The sequence below is a fragment of the Opisthocomus hoazin genome, chromosome 18, assembly GCF_030867145.1.
Source record: "Opisthocomus hoazin isolate bOpiHoa1 chromosome 18, bOpiHoa1.hap1, whole genome shotgun sequence".
NCBI classification, from domain to species: Eukaryota; Metazoa; Chordata; class Aves; order Opisthocomiformes; family Opisthocomidae; genus Opisthocomus; species Opisthocomus hoazin.
Genome location: NC_134431.1, coordinates 10,144,847 through 10,162,356, shown reverse-complemented (window position 1 = coordinate 10,162,356; position 17,510 = coordinate 10,144,847). Strand labels below are relative to the sequence as shown.

General features: G+C 45.3%; 1 long non-coding RNA gene across 1 annotated transcript; it reads right to left on the bottom strand.

Annotated features, from left to right (window-relative positions):
* Positions 1-9,574: 9,574 nt before the first annotated feature.
* LOC142363519 (uncharacterized) lies at positions 9,575-16,317 on the bottom strand. Its single transcript, XR_012765783.1, has 3 exons — positions 14,651-16,317; positions 13,385-13,529; positions 9,575-13,170 (listed from the first exon to the last, which is right to left on the bottom strand). It is a non-coding gene; the product is annotated as an uncharacterized LOC142363519 (long non-coding RNA).
* Between the last annotated feature and the right edge of the window lie 1,193 nt (positions 16,318-17,510).

The window sequence follows — 17,510 nt, the reverse complement described above, 5'->3', positions numbered from 1 at the left end:
GAAAAGCAAATCAGAGTACAAGACAAAGAATCAATAAATTAGAAGCTATAAAAACCCGTTGGCTAATCATATAAAGCAAAAATGATTCATTTTCCTCATGAATAGAGTAGCCCATAAGTTGTCCTGTCTAGCTTTTCTTATACATCTTTCCCAAACAGTCGGTGCTCACCAGCTGGGCTGGGTAAGGGAAAGAAGTCTTAGTCTGATATGTTACAGTAAATACACCAAACTCCTAAATACAAGCTTCTGGCAAATAATGTGACCATAGCTCTGACTCTGTTTTCTTCTGTGGTTTTTTTTACGATTAGTCATTAAAAGCCAGGAGGCTGTTGGAAGACAGCTATCCAGTGCTATCTAATAGTATACAAAAAATGTTACCACTTTCTGAAGGTCTAATTGACCAGCAGAATCTGTGGGTTTCTATACTTATTTGTTTTTCACATCAGCAATATTGGTTTCCACTAACATTTTCTACCAAACAAATATTTTTGAGGCATTTCAGTATGGAGCAGGATTGCTGCTCCACTGGGAATCCATCAAAAAGGAACAGTTGATTTCCTATTATTATAAATGAGCTTGTTAGCTGGGTTGACTTCAGACTGAGTTCAGCAGTTCAGAGCCTCTGTTCCAGGAACTATGGAATTTATATAACAAAAATTAAGAGAAGGTGAAGGAAGGATTTTGCAAGTGCTTTTTTCCCAACTAAATGCTTTTCATATGCTAGTGTCAGGGTAGATGGATGGATGCTGAGACAGGATGCTGTGCTGACTGGACCTGAGCTGTAGGAAGATTTTACAGACCTACTGAGGTACTTCAAGAGGATTTCCAGGACACCAAGCATCCCATACTGTGTCACAGTTTTCTTCATACACGCCTACATCGTGAATAGTTTGTGTCATTGATACTCTCAGAGCGTTCCAGAATAAAGTCACCGAACACCATTTCTTTCCTGTAAAGCAAAAGCTTTAAGGATGGGTAGTCATTTCCACCAGTTTTGCTGTTATGAGAGTCTAGGATGGCTTGATGGCCTTAGCATAATGGTGAGGCCTGTGAATGCCTGGGCTCTGGTCCTATATTTAACTCCTTTGCTCCTGAGCACCCTTCAATAGCAAGAAAACACATCTCTATTTCACAAGAGTAATGTATTAACATTAGTTAGGGATCTGAGAACTATACAGTGTATTCAATAAGATAATTAAGGATGCAGTACTAGGTAGGAATATAGTTTCCCAGTGAGAAAGAATAAACAAAAAAAGGTTAATTTTGCCATGTCTCATTTTATTCAGGAGTTATTTTTCTGATTTTATTCCCTAGTCCTTCTGTCAGGAAATAAAACCAGAAATCTCTCACTCTTTTTTGCTCAGTCGCTCTTTCTCATCCTGCTCCCAGAACATGTACCCCATTCCTTAACAGACACCTTGCCCTCCTATAAATAGTACGCTTTGGTACACACTGTGCCGTTCACCTGCAAAGCAACGCCACTACCCACTGCAGAGCTGTATGGGAAGAAAAGATTTCTTTGACAGCAAATCAAGCATGTGAAAGTTAGAAAGCATCAGCCCTGCAGTCGTAGCTTCACTTGCGCTTCCAGCAGCTGGGCATGGCTGGAGGCGGGCTGCAGCAGTCACGCTCCAGCATGATGCATGAGCAAAGGGATGACAATGCAAGAACTGCTCAGGAAAATTCAGATGGGATACTTTCTGAAATTCAAGGTTTCTATTTTGTGAGTTAAAGAACACCCAGATGCACAAATGGGGGTGTGGTGGGGTGTTGTGTGTGCGTTCTCCCCCCCGGACACATAGAGCTGCCCATGAGCCCCCCCAGTTCAGAACAGTTTCCCCTCCACAGTCACTGTCCCAGCTGGTTTTCAGCCCAGCTTCCCTCCACCGCTTGCTGAGAGCACGAAATGTGATTTTTTTAGCCTTTTCATGGTCTCCGGACTCTGCGAGACTGTGCGTTTGCTTTGCCACCTCGCAGGGAGGAGCGCTGCCCTGCGTGCGAGCAACACTGTCTGCTCTTCCCACCACGGGAGTGAGCGGAGCCCTGCCACGCCGGCACGCTTGTCACCCCACGCTTGGCTCTCCTCACCCCATCCCAGCTCATGTCAGAGGCCGGGAATGACACCACAACAACCACCTAGCATACTCACCCCTCTCAGCTGGTTCCTGGTCCCTGTGCATGGTGAAAAGCTACAAACTCTGTTCCATACATGAGGAATTTTACAACAGCTGAGGCCGAGAGGTGCAACTGCCTGACTTTAGCTCATGCTAATGCTCACTGCTTCTGAAAATTGACTTCCAAATGGCCAAAACAGGGGTGCGAGTAACCCCAAAGACACCAGGTGTTTATGCCAGGAAGGACTGCAGGTATTCCCGAGTGGGATTACAGACTTCCAACTCCCAGGCTCCTGTTTTAACTATTCAGCATCCTTCCAGGAGGGGGAATCTAGAAAAAAACCTCTATTGGAATAATGAACCCACATTCTGGATGTATTAAGTCCATTTCGCCTATTGCATCTCCCTTATTTGCTCTCCTTTCAGAAAAGAATTTCTCAAAAGCATTGCAAAAGCTTTTTTCAATATTATTCGCTGCCTGAAACAAGAATTTTCTCCACCATGGGTGAAAAAGCTGGGTGCCTCTCTTTTCCTGGCTGTTGCTCAAGGTATAAGATCCATATCCCTACCACAAACCATGCTGGGACTTCTAATTGGGTTTTCCTCCCACTGTAACTCCCTCTACCATCTGTTTCTCTTTTTCTCTTGGATGACACATCCCTCAGTCACTGGGATGCCAACCCAGCCCTGGACACTCAGCCAGATCAGCTCCTTCCCTCTTCCCCATGCCCCCAAGCCTCAGCTCCAGGTATGAGGTGGGACTTCAGGTTGCCACTTTCCCATCTGGGGACAGAGAGGGGATCAGACACTGGTGGATTGCTGGATTCCAGGCCACTTTTCTGGCTGGGTTTTAACTCCAGCTTGGCCATGGGATTTCTGTGAAAAGGAGGCAGAAACACCAGTGTCTCTGAGGTCCAGAGCAAAGCTTGCGTTGCTCTCAGCAGGGCTGGAGTCCCACCCTGCATTTTTAAATAGCAGCAGGACTGTTTAACCTCTGACACAGATGTTTCTGCTTAGCTTGGAATCACTGCTGTGCTTGCAGCAATCAGAAACTTCCCATGTCCCCAGCTCTAACGAAGGGTTCTGGAGCCTCTCTGCTGAGATAATTGGTTGCTCCAGGCTTCAATAGGATCCAGCCACTGTTTTCCACTGCTGTATCTAAGGAGATTACTGAACTGTCGGAAACATGGCTACTTCTTCTGGCCTCTTTCCAGACCCCCAGTCATGCTAGAGTTGAGCTACTGTAAATGAAAATACAAAATTAGCTATTTTAGTTTTCTTGTTAATTCCTTCCTACAAGTCTCCTTCAGCACCCTCAGCACCCTCCCCTTTCCAAGCTGCAAATTTGAGACATGAAGTCTTAAAGATAGCAACCATGGAGGCACACTTCAGATGAGCTCTTGGCCAGGTACGATAAGATGGTACCTTCCACTAGTTCCCCTAGTAATACTTTACTCATGCACAGACTTTGCTGAGCAGGGTTTCTTGAACTCTCAGTCCCCACCAAACAGAGGAGCAGCAGACAATTTTCAGTGATGGCCTCTGGCTGCCAGAGGTGTGCTCACCATATCTCAGCGTCCAAATACAAAAACGCTGGCTGAATCAGGCAGTCTATCCAGCTAAAGTCAAAGCAGAGTCTCCTCGACGCATAGCCCAGCACTACGCCGCAGGGGACCGAGGGACTTCTTTTACCTGCAGTAACTCTAACTTCATTTTTCATGGGGTGAGGGAGACCTAAGAAGATTATTTTCTCTCTTCACTTCAGCTCCTCTGCTTTTGATCCCAGAAGAAAACTAACACACGTAAACGAACAACAGAGGGAGAGAGGAAATTGTTGTAGATTTTCTTTCAAAGAAAATACACCGAGGGTTGAAGCCAAGTCCTACTGGTTACTCCACAAAAAATGTTTTATTCAGCTTCATAATGCCTGAGGAAAGTGAAACAAAAATTCTTGCAATTTCAGGGCTCAGAAGAATTGAAGGTCTTTCTGAAAGTCTTGAAGAGCACCGAAGTGCTCTGTGCTGGATTAACTCCGCACCTACCCAGGCTGCTTGCTGCAAGCCTGGATGACTTCCCCTGTTCTGCACAGAAGGGACACAGCTGTCTGAAGCCATCCCCGTCTGCGCAAGAGAGCGAGACAGCCACACTGAGTCCAAGAAAGAGAGCAGCTTTTCACCCAGCTGCCTCTCGCACGTATCTCACCTTTGCTGACAAATTCAAGGGACATCCCTTCTCCCAGCACATAGAGTTGCTTTAGCATCTAAGCAAAGCAAGACGAAGATGTAAGTGATTTGCTTACTGTCCTGGAGAATACATGACTGAACTGCTCATCCTCAGGAACAATAATACACCCGATGCCATCTGCAGACGGCGTTGTGTGCTGCTGTGCGTACCCATCGTACCTCCATCTCGAGGCAAGGCAGCACCGGAGGGAACACACCTGGCAAAGATGACAGCCTCTGCTCTTCTTTGGTGGGCTCCCAGCCACACGCTCAAGTGCTCCAGCGTTCGGGCTGCCTGTCCCACCCCATCCCATCCAAGCTCTGTGCGCTGCTTCCCATACCAGTTCCTCGCTCCAGATGCGGCAGCTGTGCCAGGTGGCATCCCGAAGGGAACTCATTTTTCCTCCTTAACGGTTTGACACCGAAATTAGATTGGGTTCAATTTCTGGGACATTAGCACCTGTGCTAATAGCCAAAATTGCTTTCAAAGATAGACTGCAGAGGTTTGATTTTGCAGAAAGATTGCTGTCCCTTTTAATTACATTTTCTGTCCATAATGAGACAATTATAAGCATTTTAATAGCTCCCAGTCATCAGCCTGCCACTCTATGAAAGTGCAACAGAGAAAGGCAGCCCCACCTCCCCCCTTCTCTTTCCCCTCCCACCTACTAATGTCTTTGAGCAATGCACAAGCATGTCATGTATATTCATCTCCATTCTGGCAGAGATCCTAGCAGTTCTTGGATTGCCCAAAGCGTCCTCAGGTAGCCATTGCACTGCTCCAGATGTTGCACTTGAGGACCACCTCCTGTTTCAGCAACCTTCAGAGGGCAGCACATGTGAAAAGAACAGCTGCACCCCACCTATTTCCTCCTCTTTTTCACTTAAATTAGATATATTTACCAACCAGCAGTGTTGAAATCAAAAATTTCATTCATACGGGGAGAGAGAGAGACAGTATTGTCTCAGAAGTAAAATACCGCAGGAACACAGAGGCTGCCGTGCCAGACCAACGCCAGGCTACCCACTCCGGTGGTCTTCTCATAAAGGTCAGTAGCTTCAGCGCTAGAAATGCTATTGGGAAGTGATCTGTCAGCTCTGGTTCGTGCTATATGGTATCTGAGCACTGGAGGGCTGATTCCTTCCAGCTAGAAATCCTTCCAGCTCTTGAAACCTGAGCCTTTTAATCTTAAGCAGCATCAAATGTCATTAGTGTAAGATTGCATGGCACTGCGAATAAATACTGCATTTAACACACCAATGTAATGAAGTACAAAGCTCTAGTCAAGAACGAAAATTTATTTAAGGCAATATAAAAATATTCCCATTAATCCAGGGTTCTTGTACCCTGCAAAGCAGGATGCTGAGAGCAGCCACTGTAAGCAGGATAAATTTAAAGACCTCCCAACATGTAGACTGCCACGATATCTCTTTGCAGAGTCACAGGGCATCTTAAATAAACTGTGAATGTACTCCCACTTCTCACAGGTCTACCTCAAAGATCCCAGTTGAACACGTGGCAGGGGGGTGGGGAAGGAAGTTTTCCATATGTATTCACGAAGTCTTTGCAGAAAGTTGGAGAAATTCAAAGAAGGAGAAGAGTTTCAGGTGCAAATCTGTAATAAGAAGCATTATTAACCCAGAGAGACAGAAGAACCTTAAAGAGCAAGAGCTGATCAGGGTGTAATCCCAAAGGCCAAGCCCCTTTCTGCAGGGGTTTCCAAAGGCCAAAGAAGCCCTTGAGAAATCTTCACATAGCCCTGATGTGTCCCCAGCCGCCCCCAGGATCTGACAGAACCTCCCTAATGGTGGGGTCAGCAGCGTAAACATACAAAAGTGTAAAAGGAACTTGTTGGCTGGATGCTACCAGCTGTTTTTGGAGCTGGAATATGTTGAAACACTAAGGACTGCAGCCGTCTGGTTACAGCAGATTGAATGGCCATGCATCAGGTGCATGGAGGAAAAAGAAACCCTTTCAGGAAAGCAGCCACACCAAGCAGTGGGACTTGCAAAGGAATGCAAGGTTGGTTTGTATGTGGTGTGCATAAATACATAAATACGTATACCACGGTGTCTACAGCCACATGGGCTGATGCCAGGAGAGCACAGAGCAGGGAAAGCAGGAGGAAGAGGGAGAACCAGATCAAGTATTAAGCTCAGGAGTGGGAGCAAACAGCGAGTCAGAAGCTCCTGGAATGCTTGCACAGCCCTGTGCTGCTCTGCCCTCGGAGCCCCTCCTGCCCCGCACACCGCAGGGGAGATGCACAGTTCCTGTAGTTGCAAATGTTACCCACACCTGGGACTTCTCCACTGAGACACCCTACCTGGCTTTGTGATGCCGAGAGACTGGGGAACAAAGAGCTGGGACTCCTGGAAACAACGAATTTCCAACCAAACTGGAGGGCTCAGCTGATCTTCAAACCAAAATCATCTCATTTAAGTTTCTTTTTTTGTACAGCTTCTAGAAAATAAGTCTGAAAAGATTTGCTAGGGTTCAGAGCTTCCCAGCTACAGCTCTGACACGATGACAGAAACTGCATACTAAATGGTTTCCATCAAAAACCCCAAGCGGTGGGGCCTAGACAGTTGTGCAAAACTCTTAACAGCACCCTGTCCTTGGGGAAACTTCACTGTGAGCCAGCTACATCTAGGACTTACCATCTACTCAGTTAAACATGAATCATCGTTGTCTGATTAAAGACGATCTTCCCAGTACTTTTCTGCCTCTGCCGTGCTGCTTTGACGTACTAGTTCAAGAGCTGTCACCTTAATTATAAGAACGAGTGGTGATGCAGAAAACCAGCAGTAGAAGTAACAACAACAAAAAAATCACAAATCCCCAACTCCTAAAAGCAGAGCTTTAATGAGATTAGTGGAGACAGCTGGAGGAGATCGTACACTGTATACGCAGGAAGAAATGAGCATGCTGCCTGCATCCAGAGCCTCTCTCTGAGGGACTCCGAGCTGTTCACAAAAACGGTAGTTTACAACCCCTCCTTTGACAGCTGGGAAGGTGAAATGGAGAACAGCAGAGCTGCAGTCTCGGGGGCACACAGGAGGCCAGGAGCGGAACCGGGAATCAGGGTCCAGGTCTCTTCACTGTGCTGCAGCTGGCAGCACTTGTGAGACATCAAAGTGCTGAGGCTGATATCAAATTATTGACATTTTCAGCTAAGGCAGCGGGCAGCAATAACCAAGATTTACTACTCAAACTTCTTTGGGGAGGAGTTGTTCCTTTCAAAGGAAAAGGCTTCTTACTAGAAATAAACTTTCAACCTCTATTTATCCTTCAAATTTCCTACAAGTTGTTAATGCTTTTATTTAAGAAAGTCTTCACAGACACCAAAATTACTCAGTTTGTGTAAAACCTTTCAAGTTGACCCAAGATTATGCATTCAGGTTGGGGAGGGAGGGGAAAAAATAAAAGCCTTGGTTTTGAGACTTGCATTTAGAAGGAAACAAAAACCATTCATTCTCTCCAACCTTTCTCACTTAGAAAAACCTCCTTCCATCCAATGCTACTTCCTAAAAAAAGAGGTGAGAAACAGAAGTGCTCTGTCCCCTCCAGCAAAGCTCAGGATTTTCATAGCTCACCTCTCGTTAGCCACCATGGCCCACCACTTGTTTTACGATTGCGTGATTCCTGCGACTTCAGGCAGGGAGCACCCGACCAGATCAGCCACCCCGGGACTCTGCAGCTAAACCCGTTACCTAAGTGAATGAGCTGGGGAGAGAAAAAAAAACAACAGGGGCCCTCACAGCAATGAGTCTGTGAAGCCAGAGCTCACTGACTGGGGTTTGAAACCCTCAGCAACTTCGGGATAAATTCCAAGACAATTTATAATCCAGAGCTCACATTCTCCCAATCCTATTTACTAAACCAATCAGAAATTGCACTTCCCATGGCACCCTGGGCATATTATTATACTACGTAATTTCCTTCTGCAAAAAACCAATTAACTGTACATGTCTGTACTCATTCTGCCAACTATATCATTTTATAATTTCAGAATAGCAGCGCAAACTGCCAGGGAGTTACCAGTAATAGCTGTTCTGCAATAATTAATAGACGCAAAGATTTTTAAAAGGAGCAAAACAGGCACACAAATTAACACAGTCAATTATAACGGAGCTATCTACAGGCCCAGGGACTTATGTAAAATGAATTTCCTTAATAAGCTTTACCGTCTCCCCCTCTATGACAGAGGTCAAGGAGGAGACTGAACATTGAGCTGATTTGAGAACTGGCTCTGATTTCCCTCTGTTTGTGCTCAAAGCACAGAGATCTGAGAGCAACCAGATGTGACTGTTGTCCGGGATCTTAAATCACCTCTGACCCTCCTTCCCTCTCACCTTTGATCAATAGGTGGTGGAGCCGCGCTAACAAAAACCTTCGATAATCGGCATTTCTTTCTTATCCTAGGCATCCAGAGCCTTTCATGGATCTGGCCATTTTACACCCTCCCAGACCTGTCGTGAGCCCAGGGTGGACACTACCGGCCCCACCACGTAGCCATCTGCAGCCCCCTTGGAGACCACCACCGACCACAGAGCTCCTGCCTGCTCAAAGCATGGAATGCAGTTAAATGTTCAGCTTTACCTGACTTGCCTGAGAGCCTTTAGAAAACCCACTCCCACCCGGTTTTGTGGAAAGCCTCTGGTCTAAGCAACTGAGATTCTTCCGAGAATGTTGGGATTTGGTGAAGATGTGAACAGGGAGCAGAACATAGACTATTAAAGAGGAAATTCTGCCCCACTCCAGAAACCTCTGCAACTAATAAGGAGTTTGAACATCTACTTGTGACACTGATTGCACATAAGATTCTTTCCCCCTCGACTTCAAGTAAAGGGCTGCTTCTCCTAATCATCTCCATCTCCTCTCTGCGATCCAAATGCAATGAAGTGACAGGCTTTTTAATCAAACCACGCACACACAAGTGAGAAGACAGCCCCAGAGACAGAGGAAGGAGGGACCTCTCTGCATGTATCATCTTTCAGTTTGGCCCAAGGCTGTGCATTTGTGGAGAGGGCTAAAGGCTTTGGCTGGTTTTAAAGACACCTCAGCCTGCCATGCACTCTTCTGTTACTTTCCAGACCAAAGAGAGAGAAAACTGCTTTTGCACCTCCATGAGCTAGAAGGAAAGCTCCATATTTATGCTACATCTACCCGCTCCTTACCAAAGTTGCACAGGACTAAATAAATCCATTGGAGGCATGCAGGATATATAAAAAACTGGATGACCATAATGCTGGAAAATGCATATTCTTAATTGCATGGCTTCCACATTTCCCAATAAAGGAATTCAATAGAGTCATTAAGCCATTGTTACTGAAATGCACTACCACAAAGCAAACATATTTGCCATTGCATTTTCACAATTACAGCTGTTTAATAAACCATTCCCAACACATAAATGTAGCAACCATTCCAGTGTTGTTGCTTCAGAAGCAATTTCTGGGTGCTGGAAATGCTGGACAAAAGCACATGTGGAGATACAAGCACATGTGGAGATACATAACGTTAGAGAGCGGTTCTCTGGTTACCTGTTAGCAGAGCAGTTCCTCTCCCGGCTCCTGCCCTTCCCTGACTGCCTGTTCCAGCCGGGTGTTCTTCGTCCCCTCCACCCAGCAACCTGAGGACCCTGCCCAGCACTCCCAGTGACACTTACTGACTTAACTTACTCCCATGGCTACTACTGACTTGGTGCTGCTGAGTGAAGCTCAGGGGTCATATGGCAGTTGGGTGGAGAGGAACGCTTAAACATATTTGTCGTTTCAGGTTGTCCCAGGTGCCGGCAGTCAGCAGATGTGCTGCCCTGCTTCACCCCCGGCCGTGCTCCCTCCTGCTTCCAGGAGGCAGGTGACACGCTGTGATTGCACCGCTTTCTTCGAACTCCAACTCAGGGCAGCTGTAATGCACCCTGACATCTCAATGTGCCACCATCTTCACATTCGTAATGTCAATTATTGATTTCAGTTATGGTAAACGCTGCCCTCCCTCTGACACCCACAACCACATCGATTTTATTGTCCTTTGTTGTTTAATTGTCATTGTTGTTTCCAGGAAAGCACTGTTAACCACCATTAATAATGCAATTCTAAATGTAAACAAATAAAACAAAAAAAAACCAAAAAAACCAAACCAAAAAACATCTTAATGGATCTGAATGAATTCTCAAGCCCGAAGCTCCCATCTGCCACCAGTTTTTTTGTGTTTTGACACAGAAATTAAGCCACACAGCTGGTGTGCTAGAGAAATCTCCAGACGAGTCCTGTGAGCCTGCGCCCAAGTTTGATGGTTGGGTGTTCGTGATTTTACACAGGTAGGGCCATCGTTCACGAGCAACTATCAACCCTGGGGATCATTCACATTTGAATGGAAAATAAAGAAAAGCCCACCCACATCATAAACAAACAAGAATCACAGCTGTTGCTGAAACACTGACATAGTGATAGGAGTCGCAAGAAATACAAATGCAACTGCACAGCCAGGCAGGGACAGACTGGGGAGTTGCCCTACGCCACCGGCCATCGCCCCAGCTCACGTACAGCTTTTCCTCTCCCACATCCAGCGTCTCAAACAGCACAGTCTCTCTGCTCGATCCTTCTTCCGTCAAGTTTACTACAGCCAGCTGCTCCATGTATGTTATGAGAAGTACACAGTAAATTCTGCCCAGTATGTTCTACTACTGCTGGCAAATATAGACCACTTAAATTCGAAATCAAACTAGCTCAGAGTTAAATACCTCTCATCCCAAGCAGCACCTCAGGAAAGAGGTGTCCTGTGTGCAGACTCAAAGGAGCAGGCTGCCTCGTCGTCGGACCTGTCACCAGCCGGGGCTGTATGCACGGGAGATGCTGTCAAAGAAGGAGGTGTGCTTCTGTTGATACCTGATACACGGTTAACTTCACCAGTGTAAGCAGTCCTGTTAAAGTCAATGGAATTGCTCTTCAGTGTACTTAGAAATTTCTGTTAGGTTCAAGGCCTTACACGTTAAAATTGATACCTTCAAAAGCTAAGAACAGGTAAAGATCTTTTGGATTATGAAAACAATGACACTGGAGTAACAAAGCAGGCATGAACATTGCTTTATAGGACACAAAACTGATCTGCTTCTGTGTTCTCCAAGTATATATTACTTTCAAAGAAAATGCTCATATAAGGAAGCTGTGTAAGCGGGTAGTGAAGTGACGCACACAGGGGCACTGCTAGGGCTGCCTGGGCTAACATATATACTTACTTCTCTGGTTTGACATTTGCTGTTTGACGGCAAAAGATTAACTAGCTTTTGGAAGCCAAGATGTTTATGTTCACCAGGTCCTGAAGTTCACACTCCACTCTTCTGTGGCAGAAATTTTGCAGATTCTTTTCCATGACTTTTTTATTCCCTGCCTTTTTGTTATCAAACCATGTGGCGCAGGGTGGCAGCTGCCAGGGAGGTTTTCTCTGGCCTGCCAACAACACCCTGCCCCTGTCAGGGCAGAGCGGCAGGTTCACATGTCCCTCCCAGTGGCCAGGCAGCTCTGAAGACAGCAAACAGAAGTTGTGTCTTGTATCAGAAGCGTTAATATTTCATAGATCCGTGCTGGTAGCAGGCTTATGGGAACCAGGGGTCATTTTGTGCAGAGAAGGATGCAACTCACTTTGGTAATCTCCCAGCTGATGATAATTTCATTTTTAGGGTTTCATTTTATGCTTCCTGCATAAAGCCCTGATGTTCCCCCCACTGCCCCAGGTGCTCTCCCTTTCTCACAGCACAGCTGCTTTCCTATTTGTTTAGTGCTCAAGGAAAAAAGAGGCAGCGCTATGCTGCATTTCCCTCCATGCGTACAAGCGTGCTGCCCTGGGTGGTGGCTGTGCTCCGGGGGCTCGTGTGCTTGTGTCATGTGGGGATGGCTGTCAGTCCTCAGTACACACTGTAACTAAGACTTTCCAGTCTAACCAGTGTAATAAACAGTGGTGCTTTTCTTGGAAATATTTAAGCTTTTTTCCTGCCTTAGAAAAATGACTTAATAACTTTATTCCTAAATTGGGCAGATTACATTAATATTCAGAGTACAGCACGCAGAGGAGCTCATCACGCAAACCCATGTACCTGTCAGGATTCACCCTAAACAGACAAACCGAGGGGGAAAAGCCAGGCAGAACACAAGCTCCACGGCCGTGGGATTTCATAACTACACGTGATCAGCTCTTTCCACCGGTGATTACAGGTTGCATTTTCACACTGCTGTGCCCAAATGAGCAGAGTCAATGCCCCACAAGGGAGCTGAGAGGGAGAGGTGGGTGAGGTAACTCACATTGTGCCTGAGCATCGTTTGTGAAACTGCTCACTCATTAATCCCCTTGAATTGAAATCGAGCCTTAAGCCACCCTCCGTGTTGAAGCATTTCAGGGATCTGCTTCCATATTGCATCCAGCTGCTAGACAGTTAAAACAGAGCAAGGAAAAGTAACAGCAGCCTGTTGTGACATCGCAGAAAACAGTTTCTCCAGCTAGTGTCTTTCTAACACAATCGATGACTGTTTCCTTGAGATGCTCTCCTACATCCCACCATTTGTCCCAGCAGCCAGGATGCTGAATTAGGTCATGGGTGCTGTTTCAGGGGAGCCCACCACACACACAGACTCACTCGCACTTGGAGCGGGAAAATGTCCAGTTGCACTTGGTGCTCTCAAACAGGAGATCCAAGCGTTCACAGATCAGCCTCAGCTTGTGGGTGAGCAGAAAGGCACAGGATCAGGGAAGCCAAAGCAGCATCGCCAGCAGAATGAGCTGAGCAACGTCCATTTTTCAGACAGCTTCTGCTCCACCTGTTAACAGCTGAAATATGCTGCAAGGAGTAAGTGAAGAATTGGTTAATTGGTCTGAGGAATGTTATGAAAGTGGAAGAAAGTGAAAGCCCATTAGTGCTGGCATCACCCTTCCAGTAATTCAAAAGCACACAATTAGCAGCGTGGAAAGGACACAACAGAGCTCAAGTAAAACAAGCACTGAGCGCAGCAGAGAACAGCAAAAACAACGCACAGAACCAGAGCGACGCTGACCTCTGCACAAGTCTCAGCATGGGATCAGCTCCTCGGCCCTGAGGATCAGGGAATGGTGATAAAAAGAAACCTTGCACCTCCTCTCCAGCATGGACCAGGGTGTGGAACTCACAGCTTTGAGGGAGTGTGGGATCACACACTGTGCCTGAATTCAGGAAAAAAGGGTAATATTGTGAGATTTATTAGCAGACATGGACAAACTTCACCATGGTTCCACCTTTCTCCCTTTCCATCATCAACTTAAGATGTTTACAAGCTGCAGCCAAGCACGCCCTGTCCTGAATGTGTGTCTGGGTCCCACGGGTGTCACAGCGAGTTGTGTACATGTGTCACAGGACGAAGGCAACTGTGGGTACCACAGACCAGCAGCCCCAGAGACCCGGCATATCCCGGTGGATTTAAAATGGTGGTGATTCACAGAATACAGAGAACAGCCTTCATAAGTGAAATATATTTCAGCCAACTTGAGAATGGGAGAACCACAGTGCTTAAAAAAGAAAAAAAAAAGTCTCTTGCTAATATTTTGGTTCGTGGTTTTAAGTTACAGGAGACATCTTTAGAGAACAGAATAATCTCTGCTGGTTCAGACTCTCCTCTCCTTTCTCACCTCTACTCCTCCACTTGCAGTATCACAACTATCACCAAGCAACTAATTTTGTAACTGAAAAGGACTTCAGAAAAATCTTCATCTAAAAAAAAAATAAAATGAAAGAAGAGTCAGAAATCTTTATATTTAAATACTCAAAATACCCAAAATGAAGGATAAAAAAATTAGGTTTGAAAAGCTAAAGATAACAGAACAGTCTTATTTATGGAGAATTATTGCTAACTCCTACCAGTCAGACAGAATGTGCTCAACTCCTCTGGCCACTGAGCAAAAGAAAATAGAAGTTTATCTTTGAAGCAACAAGGGTATTTAAAAAAATTACTTTTTTTGTTGTTCTTTTTCTTTACCTTTGGCTCCTGAGATTTCCGGGCACACTTTAAATCTTTTTTCCAAATGCATAAGTACCTTTTCCTTAAAAAAGGAAGCAGATGCTCATACATTCAGATGACTGCAGAAGCCGAGACCCACACAGAATGCTTTGGGTTGGAAGGGACCTTTAGAGGTCATCTAGCGCAACCCCCCTGCAGTGAGCAGGGACAGCTCATGACACTCAGGGAACTGATAGGCCTAATGCAGATCCCATGGTGAAAAACTGTCCTTCGCCACCTTCTGTTTCACATGCAGAATAAAACTGGCTGAATCACAGGCTGGACACTAACATGGTTAGGGTGAAGAAAAGCAGAATTCTCCCAGGGCCTCCCTCTCTCTCCATCCCATGATGATGAAAGATTTCTCTACAACAGAGAAAGTCACATGGCTCCTTCAACAGTTGTCTTCAGTGGTTTTTAAAGTGGCCTGGCTTTTTATCCTTAAAAATTTAAATCCTCAGCTGGAGAGCAGAGGGAAGTGTGGAACATCAGTCAAGCTTAATTTTCCTTTTACATAAATCCAACTTGCCGGTGCTTTGGCTTTATTTGCTCTTCCTTCCATCTGGAGCCAGGCTGGTGCCTAGAAGCTGGAGCCGCATGTGCACAACTGGCAGTTCTTCATTACGGGTGCCCAACAGGGTGATTTATGGGAGATGAGGACTAAACTCCTGGCTTCATGTACTTGTCGTGGGAGACGTTCTGCTGTTGATACCCAATGGTGAGAGGTTTTCAGCGTTGTCATGGGAACTGCCTCTCCTCAATGTGAGGCTGCCTTGCTTGTTTACTGTACAAAGCCATTTTTTGGGAGTATTTTGCCTAGGATTTCCATTAGTCTTATCTTTCCCAAAACCCAGGCTGTAGAACTTCTGGAGATTATTATGATGGATGATGATAAAGTCCCCAGAGGGAAACAGTCAGGACCCAGTATGTGTCTACATCACGAGCTAATCTTCATTTGCCGGGAAAGTGATCTGACAGCTTCATTATCTTCTACTTAAAAGACTCGCTCTTGCTCACTCTTTCTCTCACACACGCTTGCATCTCTCCTTCCTTACCTCAGGAATTTACCAACAGGATCTCTTTGTACAGTTACCCAAGGCTTGGAGATGAAGCCAGCACACTGCTCAGCCCTTTTTAGGATGCACTGATGCACCGAGACATTTCCAATGTCTTGTTTCATCAAGTGACGTGGCCTGTGTAGAAATAGAACTGCTGTAAGGGTCCCTCTCAGGGGCTAATTCTTTCACACCCCTGCATCTGCAGCCTACGGTGACAGAAGCAAAAGACTGGAAGTCCCACCATGCCACCATCAACAGCTCCTGTTGGGACCTCATGTTATCAGCTCTCAGAGATGAGGCAGCAGCAAAGAAAACCCTGACCAACAAGTCGTTGGTCATAGGAACAGACTATTTTGTGCTTACTAATTTAGTATTGTGGCTGTCTCACAAGCAGGACCCAAACGAGAACACTATTGATACATAAATCATTTTGGTCAATTCAAAATGAGGGGGGTTTTCTCCAATATTTTCCTTGAAACAGAAACTTGAAAACAATGAGGGGGCTGAATGAAATATTTCGTTTGACTCGGATTGTTACATTCATGAAATAAAATTCCAAAATCAAAGATTAAAACACTTCACCTAGGAGGTATAAAAACATTTCACCACTTCTAAATCCTTCTCTTCACTCTGTCTCCATCTATGAGGACTAATCAACAAATGTAGCATGAATTCACAAGCAGTTTCAGTCAACCCAAAATGCACTTTAGGAAACTCACTGTGAGCCTCCAGAAAAATGTAATCAAGCGTAGTGATCTGACCCAGAATACTATTTCTGAGCAGCCTATTCTGAAACTTCTCAATTCTCCACAGCTACCTTCACTCACTTAAGAGACTGACTCTGCAAACTTCCTACACATCAAATTTATATCAAAACTGGCTAGAGTTTCCTACAGTTTCTGCCAGAATAGGATGAGTATTATCACAAGAACCTCTCTTAAGGCTCATTTGTTCTCAAGACACTGAAGCAGGAGGGTATTCTTCTACCCTGAAAGGTTCACAACCAAACAGATTAATGTCAGGACTAAATATTTGACAGCAAGTACTACAACAATTTAATTAAAGTCTTACACACAAATACAGTACAGCTAACATTTAAGTACTCAGTAAATAAAAGGGATTGCAATCAAGGTGCTTTAAGGTGCCACATCATTTCATTGATGACAACAAAGGCTTTTGCCACTTGACACTATCATTTATAACTTCACAGTACAGCATGTTCCTACCCGACTGGCTCTGATGTTGTAGGCGAGGGACACTGGGGTGAACGCAACTTGTGGAAGACTAAATTTTTAAAGCATTATTAAGCAAAAATTGCATCCTTTATAGCTTCAGTACTCAATTCTGAAAACATCTGATAAGAGCACGGTTTCATGTTGTCAAAACTTTGGGTAGATTTTGAAAATGAAAAATATTTCCAACAGCTGGCTTCATTCTGCTCCTGAAATGATGGGCCACCTCTTTACAGTCCTGTGGCCCAATATGGGGCTTCTGCAGGACAAAGAAAACCTTCCAATGACTAAATGCTACCATGATTACGTATCTCCACCAAGAAAATGAAACTAGCTTCCAGCTTGATAGGAATTCCTCACAGCAAAACCCAAAATTATGTACTCTACTTATTTATTCCCCAGCCGTCTCCCTGAGGATCGCATCCCTCTGCTCACGAAACCAGTGTGTACTCCTGAGCAGGCCACAAGTTTATGTCAGACAGTGAAGCACAAGCCTTATTTTTTTCTTAAAATGTTGCTACTCTGGGATGAGATCACCCCACTGTGAGTCATTAATCCACAGAGACAACTTTTAACATACAGTGAAAAGCAGAGCCTTGCTTTCAAATCCCTACTGTACTGGCCAAGAGACATCCAGCGCTTTCAGACTGCTCACCACTGTACTACATACGTCTCCAAGCATCTCAGGCATGTATCCGCACTGCCTTTTAATGTTTCCATGAAAGATCCTCGATGTGGTCGCTGGATGGGTTTCATGATCCAAATCTAGACTAGAGGTGGACTCGAGCATTAAAACTCTCTTCTGGAGTCACTCACCTGGGTTTTGACAAATTTAATTATGTAGATGCTCACCACTGCAGC